Source organism: Neofelis nebulosa, chromosome 13 (genome assembly GCF_028018385.1).
Source record: "Neofelis nebulosa isolate mNeoNeb1 chromosome 13, mNeoNeb1.pri, whole genome shotgun sequence".
Lineage (NCBI taxonomy): Eukaryota > Metazoa > Chordata > Mammalia > Carnivora > Felidae > Neofelis > Neofelis nebulosa.
In genome coordinates this window covers 35,519,516-35,535,110 of record NC_080794.1, presented here as the reverse complement: position 1 = coordinate 35,535,110, position 15,595 = coordinate 35,519,516, and positions in this window count along the sequence as shown.

Here is a 15,595-nt window from a genome sequence, read left to right as displayed (position 1 = left end):
ATTCTATGTTTCTTCCAATATCTATGTACTGATGATAAGGTGTAATTTATAAATTAAATACAGGAAGAGAATCACAACAGTAACTAATAATAAAATAGAACAAATTATAACAATATACTATAATAAAAGTTACATGAATGTGGTCTCTCTCTCAGAAGATCTTCCTGTATGGCACTCACCCTTCTTCTTGTGATGATATAAGATGGTAAAGTGCTTACATGATGAAATGAATGAGGTGAATGACACAGTCATTGTGACATGGGGTCAGGCTACTATTGACCTTTTGATAATATGCTATAGTTTTTAAAAATTCCTGGTCTGATAATTCTGACAGTTTCTGTCCTATCTGATTCTGTTTTCTTTTTTTTAAAGTGTATTTATTTATTTTGAAAGAGAGAGCGAGAGAGCAGGAGAGGTGCAGAGAGAGAGGTAAGGGCACCAAGAGAGAACCCCAAGCAGGCTCTGAGATGTCAGTGTGGAGCCCCACATGGGGCTTGAACTCAAGAACCGTGAGATCATGACCTGAATCCAGATCAAGAGTTGGCTGCTCAACCGTCTGAGCCACCCAGGTGCCCCATGATTCTGCTTCTGATGCTTATTCAGTCTCTTTACACAGCTTTTGCCTTTTAGTATGCCTTGTAAATTTTTGGTGAAAGAGGGACATGAGGTACTGAGTAAAAGAAAGTGCATCGCTAGGGTCTTTAGTAATGTGGTGGGGAGACGGTGCGGGAAGGGAAGCATTCTCTCATGTTATGACTAAGTCTTCGTCCTTTGGTGAGCCTATGTCCCTGAGCTGTGAACTTCACCCATGCTCCACAGTCTCCCCTGCTCTCTTTCGGTGGGACAGGATAGCTAGAGGGGGCTGGAGTTGGGCACTTCCCTTTCTCCAGGCTGGTAAGGTGCTGAAAAAACCCAGTTAGTGAGGCTTTGGCAGAATGCTTTCTCTTGAGAGCAGGCCTAGTTAAGAAGAGAAGAGTGCTCTGGCATATTTTAAAATGGTTCCTTTCCCCCTCCCCTGCCAGAAACATGATGGCATTTTTCTCTGAGACTCACACTGAGGACCTTATAGGGCTCCTGGAGGAGGTAAAATGCACAAATGCCTGGGGGAAGCTGTGACTGGAGTTACGAACTCACACTTGTCCACATGGAGCCTCCAGCAATGTATGCGGCCTCGGTTTTCCTGTCCTGGCAGGAAGTCTCTGCTCCTCTATGTTGTGATTCTCTGCATCCACCTGCCTGTAGCTCGGGCTTTGGAGGGATTCACTCTTCCTTTTAGCACCTTAGAGACTCATCGGAGTCCACTGCTCACTTCTCAGCTCCACTTCTCAGCTATTGTTTTCAAGTTGGTAAATATGTAAGTAGGGAAAGATGGCTGGTGGTTATCTTCCCCTTTCTGGGCTTTCCTTTATTATTTGGAGTTCTTGGCTCTGTAAGTGCTAACACTTTCCTAGCTCCCCAACACCTTCAAATAGGTTAAAAATTATTAGGCTAGCTTTTATAGCTGTTTTCAGTGGAATGAAACGAGCCAGTCCCTCATTGCCAGAACAGGACCCACTTTGAGGAGTTCGAATTTTGGTGAATATTTAAATTATTTTTCTAGGATCTCTGCTCATTAAAAAAAACTGACCTGTTTCATAGTGTCTTGTATATGCAGCATAGTTTCTGCACTTAAAAATACCTAAGCATTTTATGGGGGCACCTGGGTGGCTCAGTGGGTTAACGATCTGACTCTTGGTTTTGGCTCTGGTCGTGATCTTGCAACTCATGAGTTCGAGCTCCACATCGGGCTCTGTACTGACGGCGCAAAGCCGGCTCGGAATTCTCTGTTTCCTTCTCTCTCTGCCCCTCCTCTCTCTCTCTCTCTCTCTCTCTCTCTCTCTCTCTCTCTGAAAAATAAATAAATAAACTTAAAAAATATCTAAGTGTTTTAAAGAATATGCTTTTATTCTACCTTTCAGTGTTCCATCGCCTTTGTTTCTTAGGATGTCGTTTCTCCTTGAAGGAGTTTGTGGCTCTTGTCCTTTACGTTTTGATTGTGAGCTAATCTCTACCAAGCGTCATTTCTGCTGGAGTTCTGATATGGTTTGCAGAGTTTTCTAAGGGGGAAGTTTGCATTTGCCTCTGGTAGCACTCTAAGGGCTTCACTATCTCCAGCCAATTTTAATGTTAATTTTAAGTGTACAGATGAAGGGGAAATGGCAATTACTACTAATAGTAATGGGGTTTCTTTCGGAGCGGTGGAATGTTCTGGAAGAGATAGCGATGATGCTGACACAACTTTGTGAATGAACTAAAAGCACTGAAACCACTCGAAAGTTACTGTATGTGAACTGTATGATAAAAACACACAAAAAATCCGAGTTTCTCTACGTGCAAGTGATATAAATTCAGACTACACATCTCCCCCAGCCTCCCAAGGCCCAGGTGGACAAGAAATTTCTTTGTTGCACCTCTGGGCCTGTGGATAGTAGTTTTTAGACCTTATTTAAAGACAAAGCAGCTGTTCAAGGGTTTCGTATTTTACCTCTTGCCTCGTATAAGCCTTAGGACTTGTTCCTGTCTTTGGTGGGTATTAAAATCCCAACCTCAAACTCTTATGTCTTAAGTCTAATACCTCTTTAAGTCACCAGGATTTTTCTTCCTTCTTAACGTTCTAATTTGAATTCTTTTTTCGTTTTTGGCCCCAGGGATTTTTTTTCTCTTGCTTTAGGTTAGCTAATTATTTTGAAAAGTTGGTTAATATATTGTAGTGTCACTACAGTCCATGTGATTAACACTTCTCCTGTTTTTGCGGCTATGCATAACACCGCAAGAAACATTCTTTTTGTTCAAAGGACTTTTTTTTAAAGTTTTTATTGTCTTTAATTTATTTTATGAGAGAGAGGGAGAGAAAGAGAATTCCAAGTAGGCTCTGCACTGTTAGCACAGAACCTGCCATGGGGCTTGAACTCACAAACCGTGAAATCATGGCCCGGGCCGAAATCAAGAGTCAGATGCTCAACCAACTGAGCCACCCAGGTGCCCCTGCAAGAAACAGCCTTGTACCTGTGTTCTCATGAGATGATACTTTTATTATTATTTTTTTTAAGATTGGGTCCAATAAGTGGGACTGTTGTATCTGTCAGGAAGGAAGATTTCCTCTGCTCGTCAAGGTTCTTCCAGCCAGACTAAGAATTAAATTGACATCAGACAGATGAACAAGAGAAAATCAAATTTAATTTCGTACATATGGGGAATCCACACAGATGTGAAAATTCCAAAGATAGGCAAAACGGGGTATGCGTGTCGTTCTGAACTAAGGAGAAAGGGATAGGGGTCTAGGACTTCAAAGGGAATCCATGCAATTCACAAGAAGTTGAAAAAGACTAACGGTTTGATAAAGAACTGTTTTCTGGGCCCCTGGAGGAACAAAGGGACGAAGAGGACTTGCATCAAACAGGCCTTGCTAGGTTCCTCCCTGTCTGCCGTACCTAGTTTACGTCATAATGTAGTTAAACTGTGTCCTCCTGGAGCCGACCCTCCGTCTACATTCTTTTTAGGCAGTTGAGGGGGAGGTAAAGAGCTTTTCCTGAACCTGCCGGGCTGTGATGCTTTTTAATTCAAAATCATCCCCACACCGAAGTGACCCATCTTGGGGACCTTTGGACCCGACATGTCAAATGTATGCACATTTTGAATGTCCATAGCTATTGCCAGATAATTTCTCAGGGGTGCTGTAGAATCCCCCCCAACCCCCATCCCCCCCACCCCCCCCAAAACTTGTGAAGTGCGTGAAGCAGGTCTTATCAGTTGTAGAAGGTGTAATTCATACAAAAGATTAGACTTGTCCATCTCTCTCTTTCTTTTTAAGTTTAGTTATTTATTTTGAGAAAGACAAAGACAGCATGGGTGGGGGAGAGGCAGAGAGAGGGAGAGAGAGGATCCCAAGCAGGTTCCACGCTGCCAACGCAGAGCCCAATGCAGGGCTTGAACTCCCAAAACTGTGAGATCATGACCTGAGCCTAAACCCAGAGTCAGACTCTTAACCGACTGAGCCACCCAGGTGCCCCGAGACTTGTCTATTGCTTAAATCGTATTCTTCTAAATCATACACCGAGCACCAAGTGACCCATAAAGCTGATTCCCAGGCTCCCCTGAAGGTGATTCTAGCATCTGTTCACTTGTTCCGGAGTCACTGAAACTTCAGTTTTGTTCAGTCTTCCTTTTCGGATCCGTCTCTCAATTTTTATTCCCAAAGGGGTTGAGTTTGGCAGCTCTCCTTTCCGGCTTGGGTTCAAGACTTTCCCCTCGAAGGATGCTGGCTTTTTTCTTCTTTCCCAGGTTTTGACTCTCTTGGGACATATCTCTGCCCGTCCTCCCTTGGTCACTCCTAAGATTCACCCCTGGCCCACCTGTGATGGGCCGAAGTTGGAATAAAATAGCCCCTGAAATTTGTGAATATTTCCTTTGCTATCATGGAAGATAGCGCTGGGAGTTGTGGAGAAGATAAGGACTATCTTAATAAGCATGGATAAAACTAATATTGATATTTTTAAATGAATAGTAAGGAAGTCGAGAGAACTGGCTGATGGCCAGTACGATAATAAAACTGCGAGTTTTAAGCACAGAGGGCTGATTAGGGGGGAAAAAGAAAGTTATATTGGGCAACACTGTGCAGTTTGTTTTGATAGTTTTGAAGCTCGAGGAGACGCAGTAGATATTATATGCATAAATGTTAGCAACACATTTCAGTGTTTGAGAATTTTGCTCGTAAAATTTAAGATGCTTTGGAATGAGAAACACGGTCACGTGGCTCTCAGTCTGCTTGAAAGACTGTAAATTACCAAGGGTATTGTTTGGTAGTGGGCTGAGAAGTGACAGAGGTTATGGAGTCGGAACATTATTGCTGGACAACTGTACCTCTTAAGAAAAAATGTCAAGGAATTTCAGGAGTTTCGGAGCCGTGTATGAAGAAGAAATCATGTCAGTTCTGTCCCCTTGAAGTGCTGGGAGAGCTGACTTTTCGACAAGGTGGACAAGGGTGGACAGCGCTTTATGGAAATGAGCATTTTATGTTTGAACGGCTTGTGGCAACCGAATGGCCCATCAGTTGTCACCTGGGAATTTTTTCTCTCAGTGCTGGTGGTTGATGCTTTCCTGCTCTAAGCGTTGTAGGGATTCAGAAAGATTTTTCTCTAAAGTTCCAAATCCTTAGGGTTTATTTTACAAAAATTATTACATCTGCTTTCTTCAGTCACCTTTGGAATTGTTCGCCTGTTGTCCTGATGTTATTTTCAACAATTCAAAATCGTCGGTGGGGTGCCTGGGTGGCTCAGTCAATTAAGCGTCAGTCTTTTGGTTTTGGCTCAGGTCACGATCTCACCATTTGTGGGTTCAAGTCCCGCATTGGGCTCTGTGCTGACGGTGTGAAGCCTGCTGGGGATTCTCTCTCTCTCTGTCTCTGCTCCCCCCACCTCCCCCACCCCACAGCTTGCACTTTTCTTCCCCCCCCCTCAAAATAAATAAACTTAAAAAAAAACCCACGAGATTCTTGTGATTCAGGAATGGACTGTATTCGGTTTTAATTTCTCCCAGAAATGGAAATGTTTCATAGGCTCCCTTTGGGAATGCAATTATCTGGTTAATCTCAGTGTGCTATTACAAAGCATTTTTAGGTCTTGGTCTTAGTCTGTAACAAAGCACCATAGACTTGCTGCCTTAACAACAGATGTTTTTTCCTCGTGGTTCTGAAGGCTGGAAATCCAAGATCAAGGTGATGGCAGATTTGGTTCCTGGTTAGAACCCTCTTCCTGGCTTGCAGTCAGCTGCCTCCGTGGTGGGTCTTCACATGGCCGAGGGGAGAGAGCTCTCTTCTTCCTTTTATAAGGATCTGCCCTCCCACTCCTCATCATGGGGCTCCCACCCTCATGACTTTATCTAAACCTAACTACCTCCTAAAGGCCTCACCTCTAAATGCCATCACATTTCGGGAAAGGGCTTCAACATATGAATTTTGAGAGGACACAAACAGTCCATAACAGATCTCATGACTCTAAATTTTATTTCAAGAAAATGCCTCTCAATGCCACATTTCTAATAGAATACAGTATATATTTATACATATACACACACATATATGTTATCTAGACTATGTTGAAAAATATTTTGTAGTTGTGCATATATATGATATAAGGTATATAGAATATATTGCCAAATATTTTGAAGTCACATAAAGGGCAGTTTCTGGAACAATTGATCAGAATTTTTCTGTTTTTACTTGTAATAGAGAATACTTGTCTCTCAGAGAAATGATTTCCCATCGATTTCCTTCCCATTTCCCTTTCTTCCTTTCAGCTTTTATCTATTGGTAGAACAATTTTAAAAGAAATCTTGAAAAAAAAAATCAAACCCCATCACTCTCCACAAGGCACTTTTTTTTGGTAAGTTCCATTTGTTAGTTTTGTTCATATATAATTAGAGTCTGCAATTTTGTTTTCTGCTTATTTTATTCCACTTAAAACTGTCACAAATGTTTCCCTGTGTAGTTACATCATTACCTTTATCATTATCATATGATTTTATGATTGCATGATAATCTCAAAAGATGAAATAGCACATTTACCGAGCTGTTATAATGGAAACCATTCTAAAGTGCGATCGTGAGAGGTGCTCCCCCTCCTCCCTCCTACTTGTCCCCAAAGATGCATGGGTCTTTTGGTGGGTAGTCAGAAGCTCTAGGCTATTCTGGGGGATGCCAGTCACAGAAATACCAGGTGCTCAGGGAACTTACAGTCCAGCTCAGCGACAATTTTTTAAAAAAAGTGCTTCAGGGGCGCCTGGGTGGCTCAGTCGGTTGAGCGTCCGACTTTGACTCAGGTCATGATCTCACGGTCCGTGAGTTCGAGCCCCGCGTCAGGCTCGGGGCTGTGCTGACAGCTCGGAGCCTGGAGCTTGTTTCAGATTCTGTGTCTCCTTCTCTCTCTGACCCTCCCCCATTCATGCTCTGTCTCTCTCTGTTCCAAAAATAAATAAACTTAAAAAAAAATTTTTTTTTAAATTTTTCATTACAAAAGCAAATCAATCTTGCTTCAAAAAATTTAGGGAGAGAAAAAAAAGAAGAAAAATCAGCCTTAGTTTCACCTTTGATACTATTACTGTAGTATTTCCTTCCACTTTGGCTTTTTTTTTTTTCAACGTTTTTTTTTTTTTTTTTTTTTTTTTTTTTTTATTTATTTTTGGGACAGAGAGAGACAGAGCATGAACGGGGGAGGGGCAGAGAGAGAGGGAGACACAGAATCGGAAACAGGCTCCAGGCTCCGAGCCATCAGCCCAGAGCCTGACACGGGGCTCGAACTCACGGACCGCGAGATCGTGACCTGGCTGAAGTCGGACGCTTAACCGACTGCGCCACCCAGGCGCCCCCCACTTTGGCTTTTATATTAGTACATTCTCCGCCCCTCCCCCCCGCCCCCCCCCCCGCCCCCCCCCCGCCCCCCAGTTTTTAAAATTTTTTTTTTTTAACGTTTATTTATTTTTGAGACAGAGAGAGACAAAGCATGAACCAGGAGGGGCAGAGAGAGAGGGAGACACAGAATCGGAAGCAGGCTCCAGGCTCTGGGCCATCAGCCTAGAGCCCGACGCGGGGCTCGAACTCACGGACCGCGAGATTGTGACCTGAGCCGAAGTCGGACGCTCAACCGACTGAGCCACCCAGGCTCCGCCCCCCCCCCCCGCCAGTTTTTTATTCTTTGTCTTTTGCCTTAAAAACGTACAGAATACTGGGGCGCCTGGGTGGCGCAGTCGGTTAAGCGTCCGACTTCAGCCAGGTCACGATCTCGCGGTCTGTGAGTTCGAGCCCCGCGTCAGGCTCTGGGCTGATGGCTCGGAGCCTGGAGCCTGTTTCCGGTTCTGTGTCTCCCTCTCTCTCTGCCCCTCCCCCGTTCATGCTATGTCTCTCTCTGTCCCAAAAATAAATAAAAAACGTTGAAAAAAAAATTAAAAAAAAAAAAAACGTACAGAATACACGAATACATTCTTACTGTAAAAAATCAAAATAATTATTTTTTAAAAATAAAAAAAAAATTTTTTAAATTTATTTTTGAGAGAGAGACTGTGCGAGCAGGGGAGGGGCAGAGAGAGAGGGAGACACAGAATCTGAAACAGGCTCCAGGCTCTGAGCTGGCAACACAGAACCCGACATGGGGCTCGAACTCACGGACCACGAGATCCTGACCTGAGCCCAAGTTGGACACTTAACTGAGCCACCCAGGCGCCCCATGATCAAAATAATTATTAAGTGGAAAGGACACAATAGAACTCCTCTTCCTTCTAGCGTACTAACCTCCCCGCCCTTTGAAGGTAAGTTTCTATTCAATATTTGGTGAGCATGATTCCAATTTTCTTTCTTTGTGGCTACGTACATACAAATACGTATACAGCTTATTTTCTTTTTTACAAATAGGACCATTTCTACATTGTTTTGTACCTTGCTTTTTCAATTCACAGGGGAGCCGTTTCATATTCTTTAGAAGGGATCATATCGGAATTTTAAAATGTTTCTTCTATTGATGGACATACAGATTTGTTATTTTTTTCTATAACAAACAATGTTACAGTGAATATTCTTGTACATTCCTCTTTGGAACATGTGTGAGAATTTCTATGTGGTGGGTCCTTTTCAGTTGAACTTCAAGTTCATATAGGAGACATGTTAAAATTTTTGAGACATATTGTCAAACTGATTTGAATTTATGTCCTTTCTAATAGTATCCCGGGGTGTCTGTTGTCTTTTATTCTTGTCTAATTTCATATTGTAAAACATAATTTTTTGATAACTTTGGAATGCTTTATTATCGCCTTCATTTGCGTTTCTTTGCATTGTAATAGATCTGGCTTATTTCACTTAGCGTAATGTTTTCAGTATTCATTGATATGGTACCATGGATAAAAACTTCATTTCTTTTTTTTTTTTTTTTAAGTTTATTTATTCGTTTTGAGACAGAGAGAGAGATAGTGGGGGAGGGGCACAGAGAGGGAGAGAGACTCCCAAGCAGACTTCTTGCTGTCAGCACGGAGCCCTACACGAACTAAATGAGATCGTGACCTGAGCCGAGATCAAAAGCCAGTTGTTCAGCCAACTGAGCCACCCAGGCACGCCCCCGTCTTTTTTATTATAGCTACCTTGGTAAGAGTAAAGTGGTATTTCACTGTGGATTTGGTTTGAGTTGTTCATCTTTTTGTGCTTATTGGCCATCTGTACATCGTCTTTGGAGTCATGTCTATTAAAACTCTTTTCCCATTTTTATAATGGGTTATTTGCCTTTTTTTTATTATTGAATTGAAGAGTTCTTTATTTATTGTAGATACAAGTCCTTTATCAGGTATAGAATTTGCAAATATTTCCTTCCATTTTGTTGGTTGCCCTTTAATTCTTGACAGTGACCATTGAAGCACAAAATTTTTAAATTTTTTTTTAAATTTTATTTTTACTTTTTTAAAATTTACATCCAAATTAGTTAGCATATAGTGCAACAGTGATTTCAGGGGTAGATTCCTTAGTGCCCCTTCCCCATTTAGCCCATCCCCCCTCCCACAGCCCCTCCCATAACCCTCAGTTTGTTCTCCCTATTTATGAGTCTCTTCTGTTTTGTCCCCCTCCCTGTTTTTATATTATTTTTGTTTCCCTTCCCTTACGTTCATCTGTTTTCTCTCTTAAAGTCCTCATATGAGTGAAGTCGTATGATTTTTGTCTTTCTCTGACTGACTAATTTCACTTAGCATAATACCCCCCAGTTGCATCCACGTAGTTGCAAATGGCAAGATTTCATTCTTTTTGATTGCCGAGTACTATTCCATTGTATATATATACCACATCTTCTTTATCCATTCATCCATCGAGGGACATTTGGGCTCTTTCCATACTTTGCTATTGTGGATAGTGCTGCTATAAACATGGGGGTGCATGTGCCCCTCCGAAACAGCACACCTATGTCCCGTGGATAGATGCCTAGTAGTGCAATTGCTGGGTCGTGGGGTAGTCCTATTTTCCGTTTTTTGAGGAAACTCCATACTGTTTTCCAGAGCGGCTGCACCAGTTTGCATTCCCACAAAATTTTTTAATTTTGATAAAATCTATTATATCTATTTTTTTCATTTGGTTGCTTGTGCTTTTGGGGTCCTGTCTAAAAAGGTTTTGCCTAACCCAAAGTCATGAGGATTTAATCCTATATTTTCTTCTAAGAGATTTCTAGTCTATCATCCATGGCCATTGAATTTTTTTAGATGGTGCGAAGTAAGTGTTCAAATTCATTTTTTTCCCCACACGTATATATCCATTATTGCAACACTATTTGTTAAAAAGATTGTTTTTCCCATTGAATTGTCTTGATATCTTTGTTGAAAATCAGTTCACGTGAGGTTTTATTTCTGGTCTCTTCTATTGGAATGTCTATCTTTATGCCAATACCACATAATCTTGATTACTGTGGTTTTGTGGTAAACTCTGAAATTAGAAGGGTGAGTTCAACTTTGTTCAGAATTTTTTTGTTTATTTTATGTCCTGATTTTGGCTATTCCATATGAATGTTGGTATCAAGCTGTGAATTTCTGCAAGATAAAAGCGGTTGGGATTTTGACAAGGATTGCACTGAATATACTGATCGATTTGGGGAGTATTGCCATCTTGACAATATTAAGTCTTCTATCAACATGGGAAGGGTGTAGAGCTTACTGAAAAAAAACAAAAAAGGTTTAAGAAAAATAAAATAAAAGCCTGATAGAATTCCCAAGGGAAGCCATCAGGTTCTGGACCTTTCCTTGTGGGAAGTTTTACAATTACTTATTTAATCTCTTGTAAGTATAGTCAGACTTTCTGTTTCTTTCTCCTTTAGTCAGTTTTGATAGTTTATGTCTCTAGATTTGTCCTTTTAATTTATTAAAAAAAATTTTTTTTTTAACGTTTATTTATTTTTGAGACAGAGAGAGACAGAGCATGAATGGGGGAGGGTCAGAGAGAGGGAGACACAGAATCTGAAACAGGCTCCTGACTCTGAGCTGTCAGCACAGAGCCTGACGCGGGGCTCGAACTCACAGACCATGAGATCATGACCTGAGCCGAAGTCGGACGCTTAACCGACCAAGCCACCCAGGCGCCCCTGTCCTTTTAATTTAGATTATGTAATGTGTTGGCATGTAATAGCTCATAGTATTCCTTTTATTTCTCTAATCCCTTTTATTTCTTATAATCTTATTTCTGTAAGGTTGGTAGTAATAGGCATCTATTAGTTCTAATTTGTTTATACTATTGTTCAAATCTTTTGTTTTCTTATTGACCAGCTACCTTGTTTTATGCATTTTGAAAGGGAGTATTGATATCTCCAACTATTATTTTTTATTTTTTTAAGTGTTTATTTTTTGAGAGAGAGAGAGAGAGAGAGAGAGAGAGAGCAAGCAGGGTTAGAGCCGAGAGAGAGGGAGACGGAGGATTCAAAGCTGACAGCGCAGAGCCTGGTGCGGGGCCCAAACTCAGGAACCCTGAGATCATGTCTTGAGCCGAAGTCATATGCTTAGCCGACTGGTTCACCCAGCCATCCCTCCAACTATTACTTTTTAATTGTCTGTTTTTCACTTCACTTCTATCAATTTTTACTTTATATATTCCTGGATCTGTTGTTAGGGTCATATGTATTTAGAATTTTTATATCTTCTTGAGGGATTGACCCTTTTATCATTATCAAATGTCCTTTTTTTGTTTCTAGTAGGAATTTTTGTCTTACAGTTTATTTTGTCTGATACTAGTATAGTTCTCTTTTGATTATTGTTTTTTTTTTTTTTTAAATGTTTTATTTATTTTTGAGACAGAGACAGAGCATGAGCAGGGGAGGGGCAGAGAGAGAGGGAGACAGAATCCAAAGCAGTCTCCAGGCTCTGAGCTGTCAGCACAGAACCCGACGCGGGGCTCGAACTCACAAACTGCGAGATCATGACCTGAGCCAAAGTCGGACGCCCAACTGACTGAGCCACCCAGGCGCCCCTTGATTACTGTTTGGATGGTATATCTTTTTCCTTTTTTTTGACTGTCAATCTATTTATGTCTTTGAATGGGAAATGTCTCTTATAGATAGCATGTATTTAGATCATACTTTTTTCCCCAGTGATTCATTCTGGCAAACTTTGTGTTTTGGTTGGCAAGTTTAATCTATTAAACATTTAATGTAATTATTGATAAGGTACTATTTACATCTGCCCTTTGGTCAATATTTCTTTAATTTTTTTTTTTCTTAGCATTTATTCATTTTTGAAAGGCAGAGAGAGACAGAGCGCGAATGGGGGAGGGGGAGGGAGAGAGGGTGACGCAGAATCCGAAGCAGGCTCCGGGCTCCGAGCTGTCAGCACAGAGCCCGACGTGGGGCTCGAACTCGACTGCGAGATCACGACCTGAGCCCAAGTCGGCCCAGGCGCCCCGGTCAATATTTCTTTAAGTATGCTTTTTGTCCCTTTCACACTCTCTTCTCCTTCTGAGACTCCTGTTACTCACATACTGGTATGCCTGATGGTGTCCCACGTGTCCCCAAGGCTTGTTTAGTTTTATTCTTGGGTTTTCCTTTCTGTTCCTCAGACTGGATAATCTCACTTGAACTATCTTCACATTTGCTAATTCTGTCTTCTCCACGCTCAGATTTATTGCATTTTGGTTGTATTTTTTAACCCCAGAATTTCTATTTGCTCTGTGTAGTCACTGAAGTCTGTGCTCAGTTAGCTCCAACATCAGCTAATGGTTACAAAGGGATTGCTCAAATGGCTAGAGCTAAGAAGTCTCCTATTCTTTGCCAAAGGGCTCTGTGTATGTGTTGGAACATGCCTTCAACGCCCAGCCATGTAGCCGACAACTCTGCCTTAGCCCTCACTTACTGCTTGTACGGGGTCTCAAGGTCAGCCAGAGGTGATAGCCAGGGCTTCTCAGCTGAGCACAGTCCTGAGCGTGAGCACAGTCCCACGTATGCATGTGGCTTTTTAGATTACTAGGAATATGTTGGAGCTTTTAGAAGTCCCCCACGGACATTTCATTTCCCAATTTTTCCTTGTAAACTTTTTGGTTAGACTGTTGTTTTTCCCGACTGTTATCCACACTCACGTAGCCACAACGTTAAACAGCCATTGTGGATGGTTTTTATTTATTTATTTTTTTTAATTTTTTTTTTTCAACATTTTTTATTTATTTTTGGGACAGAGAGAGACAGAGCATGAACGGGGGAGGGGCAGAGAGAGAGGGAGACACAGAATCAGAAACAGGCTCCAGGCTCCGAGCCATCAGCCCAGAGCCTGACGCGGGGCTCGAACTCACGGACCGCGAGATCGTGACCTGGCTGAAGTCGGACGCTTAACCGACTGCGCCACCCAGGCGCCCCTTTTGTGGATGGTTTTTGACTAACGCCCCTCGAGAAGAGACCGTTTTCACTGGGATAACTCTGAGTCATGTCAAATAAAGATAAACCTGCCAAGAGATCCTTCTAGGAAGTGACCAGGCAGGTCAGGTAATGACAGTTTTCAGGAAACGTGGCCTTGAACGAGCTCCAACCTGGCTCTGCCTGCCGCCTCCCCGCTCCCCCATTTGCCACCCCAAGTTTCTGGCAGGCTTTTGGTTTTCGCTGTGATTTCAGGCTGTCCACTGCTGAGCTGGGGAGGGAGTTATGGAAAGAGGGTGAATCAAGTGTCAGCTAGTTTTCTTGAATATATGTTTTCCGGGTTGCTGCAAACATTAATTTCTAGAGTTCTGAAAAAGTTGATTCTGACAACTTTTGCCATTGTTCCAGTTGCTTCTGAGAGGGGAAGTATTTTCAGAACTCCTTACTTGACCATTCTCACCGATGGTACCCTGGACCCCTGATAATTTTCAATGTTTAGCACACCACATCTCCTTTGTATGTCCGCAGTTAATCAGCATTTTCCTCTTCCTCTTATCCAGGATAAGGAATAGCATGGGGATGAGTTTATTTTCTCTTTCCCTAGGTTGCTACTTTCTCTGTTGAGAGAGAAATTCTAAAAATTGGGAATTTTCTTTGTTCTAGATTACTAACAGTAAAACAACAATCATTTAGGCTTAACTGGACATTTTACTCATTTCTATGTGCATTCCAGTTTCTCATATTCCATGGCTTACTTTATGCTGGGTTACACTTTCTGGTAATAATTCCAACGAGAGTTCACAGCCTAAGAAATATTCTGAGTCCTGCATATCTGAACATGTCTTCATTTTGTGCTAATAACTGAACACTAGTTTTCTTGTATATAGAATTTAGTTTCACGATTATTTTGCCTCAACTTTGAAGTTATTTCTACATTATCTTTTATTTGAGAGAGAGAGAGAGAGAGAGAGAGAGAGAGAGGATGAGCAGGGGAAAGGGGCAGAGGGAGACAGAAAGAGAGAGAGAGAGAGAGAGAGAGAGAGAGAGAGAGAGAATCCCAAGCCGGCTCTGCACTGTCAGCACAGAGCCTAACTCATGGTTCGATCCCACAAACCTGGGATCATGACCTGAGCTGAAATCAAGAGTTAGATACTCAACTGACTGGGCCACCCAGATGCCCCTCCATTGTCTTCTTTATATTAAAAAAAAATCATTTCAAACAAAGAAAATTATAATAGCATGAAGAATCCTGCCTACCCTTCACCCAGATTTGCCAATTGTTCACATTTCCCCACATTTGTTTTATTATTTTATTTTTGTCTTTGTCACTTTCTATTTTTTTTTTTCTGAACTGTTTGAGAGCTGTTGTAGATATCCTCCCCCTAAGTAATTCAGTGTGTATTTTCTAAGGGCAAGAGTATCCACATTGAGAGCTATAATATCCTTATAAAAAATGGGAAATTTAACACGAACACAATAGTACTAACTTAATATGCAGGCTCTACTCAAGTGTGTCCAATTGCCCTATAGAAAACTTGATGGTATTATTTTTCTGGTCCAGGATTCATCTGGTTCTCATGTCTCTTTAATCTTTCTCCTTTGTTAATCTGGATCATTTCTTCCATCTCTCTTTGTCATTCCCCACACTGATATTTTTGAAGAGTACAGGCCAGTGTTTTTGTCGAATCTCCCTCCGTTGCATTGTATTCTTACATCCAATGCTTACATCCAATGCTAGAGTTTGGAGGTAGACAGACTGAATGAGAGTGTGCTTAATTCAGCATACTCCACCCTCACTCTTGAAAAGTCAGGAAAATATACAGTCGACTTTGGGAACATCCGGTACCCAAGCTCCTCAAGGCCTGTTGAAGCTCAGAATCCCCGGAGATGCCATGTAATGGCTCATTTTGGGGGGAATTTCCTGCTTTCTCAAATGGAGCATGAGTTGGCGAAGAGATCTCTGTGCATTGGCACCATCCAAACCAATGTCTCCCCAGTTCCCACGTTACAGATTTAATCTCCAGGAGGTTGTACCCGGACTTTCTTCAAGCACACTTATGGCTGTCAACAGCATCTACTGTCATATTGTGTTGAAAACACCCATGCTTACAATGTACCTCCCGCTATCACCGTAGGCTGTGATAGCCTCGGAAAGATTTAGAGTTCGGTGACGTCATTTTATGAGGAAGTAGGGACTCTGGGAGATGAAGATC